Consider the following 2,333-nt stretch of genomic DNA (forward strand, 5'->3'; position numbering starts at 1 on the left):
GTAAAATGGGGATTAAGACTGGGAGCCCCATGTGGGACATGGACTGTGTCAAACATGATTAGCTTATATCTACCCCAGTGCTTAGGTCAGTACCTGACACACAGCAAGCACCTAATACAAAAAAAAAAACAAAAAAACCCCCAAAAATAACCCTTAAAAAAAAACCAAAACACATGAGCCTCACACAAGCAAAGACAAGTGTCATGTGGCTGCATATGACTGGCAAGATGCAGTCTGCACACCTGACCCAGAAAAATAAATATCACTGATCATTTTTCAAGCCTCTGCACTGGATTCCTCATGGCCCCGATATCGCTTGCTTCCAGGAAGACAAAAATCTCAAATAGAAATGTTACTTAGGATCAAATCTCTTTTTACATGTTTGCCCGTGGATCAAATCTCCAATGTCTGATCCACAGATTTCGATCATCTGCAACTGCAGGCTGCTTGTCAGTGAGCAGAATATAGTTCATATTTCAGCCCTTAGCATTTCTAGGTTGAGAAATCTTTGGCTTGGAAATGTGATTTTTTCCCCCCTTTTTTTAAATAAGAGAAGGAAAAGCATGAGGGGATCAATACAATGGAGTCATCACCAATGCAAAGTCTGGTCTTATGCAGCCGAATTGTTTCCAGTGTATAGAAACACCACGGATGCATTTCTCCCAGAATGTCCCGCTCTCCATCTGAAATCGTTGTGGTAGTGTGACCAAGGAATTTTCTTGGTAAAAATAGAGAAGCGGTTTACCATCGCCACCTTCCACGCAGTAAACTTGTCTCTGCCCTCAACATTCTCCCAGGACACTGCTGCCCAGCACGGGCGAGTTTTGACTTGTAGCCGATTGCCTTCCACTCGCTAGCCACTGCCCCAGCTAGGAATGGAATGGCCATGCCTCGGCTTGACTCTCCCTCCCATAGCTGAGACTGGTAGAGTACTGGAAACTCTCCAGGTGTGACCCTGAGAGGGGGCCCATGCAACGAGTACCCTGTAATTTCCTGTTTCACCCCTTAAAACATACATATAAAATGAACTGTTCATCCTATTCTACACTGCCACGCCTGAGAGTGTGACAAGGCTCAATCTGGAGTCAAGAAAGCAGCACAGCCTAGTGAAAAGAATATGGGATTGGGACCTGGTTTCTAATCCCAGCTCTGCCACTTACCTGCTATATGACCTTCAACAAGTCACTTGATTTATCTGTGCCTCAGTTCTCCCATCAGTAAAATGGGGATTAAATTATCCTCCTTCCAACTGAGGTGGTGAGCCCCATGTGGGACAGGAACTGTGCTTAATCATCATCAGTCGTATTTATTGAGTGCTTACTATGTGCAGAGCACTGTACTAAGCGCTTGGGAAGTACAAATTGGCAACATATAGAGACAGTCCCTACCCAACAGTGGGCTCACAGTCTAAAAGGGGGAGACAGAGAACAAAACCAAACATACTAACAAAATAAAATAAATAGAATAGATATGTACAAGTAAGATACATAAATAAATAAATAGGGTAATAAATATGTACAAACATATATACATATATACAGGTGCTGCGGGGAAGGGAAGGAGGTAAGATGGGGGGAATGGAGAGGGGGACGAGGGGGAGAGGAAGGAAGGGGCTCAGTCTGGGAAGGCCTCCTGGAGGAGGTGAGCTCTCAGCAGGGCCTTGAAGGGATTACTCCTTAATACAATGCTTAGCATATTGCAAGCACTTAATAAGTACCATTAAAAAAAAACCCATGCTTTTGATTCATTGGGAAGCTCTTACATTGCCCCAGGTTACAAGCATCAGTGAAAACCGTAAAAAGTTATTTGTTCTTCAAGCTCATACAAAAGAAGATTTAGCCCAGGACTCTGGGCTTGCATCAATTCTGAAAGAAAGAAAAAAAAAAAACCAACAAAAATAAACCCCAAAACTGGAGGTTATATACTAGCCTACTCCAGGGAACTCTATCCCCTACAGATTTTCTTTGGTCCCACTGTCACCAATTTCTCCAACTTGATGCAAAGCTAGACAAGGTGAAAAATCAGAATGAAGAACATCAACATGGCTTTTTGAAGACTGAGAGAAACAGTAGAAATGGACTATTATATTGGATTTGCCCAAGTTCTTAGTACAGTGCTCTGAGCACAGTAAGTGCTCAATCAATATGAGCAATTGATTGATTGATTGATTGATCGATTGAACTTCACGCTTCATTGAAAGCCTATAAGGCTATGGTGATAGCCAACCTTCTTAATGGATGTGAGATGAGATTCTACCCCAGAGGGTGGGTACTTTCCACTCCTTGAACCATTCTCAGAATAAAATAACAGAACAAGCTTAGCAGCGAGGAAGT

General features: G+C 42.8%; 1 non-coding gene across 1 annotated transcript; it reads right to left on the reverse strand.

Moving 5' to 3' along the window:
* Nucleotides 1-827: 827 nt before the first annotated feature.
* Nucleotides 828-965, reverse strand: LOC119929093. Its single transcript, XR_005451234.1, has one exon. It is a non-coding gene; the product is annotated as a small nucleolar RNA SNORA7 (small nucleolar RNA).
* Between the last annotated feature and the right edge of the window lie 1,368 nt (nucleotides 966-2,333).

This window comes from Tachyglossus aculeatus, chromosome 5 (genome assembly GCF_015852505.1).
Source record: "Tachyglossus aculeatus isolate mTacAcu1 chromosome 5, mTacAcu1.pri, whole genome shotgun sequence".
NCBI classification, from domain to species: Eukaryota; Metazoa; Chordata; class Mammalia; order Monotremata; family Tachyglossidae; genus Tachyglossus; species Tachyglossus aculeatus.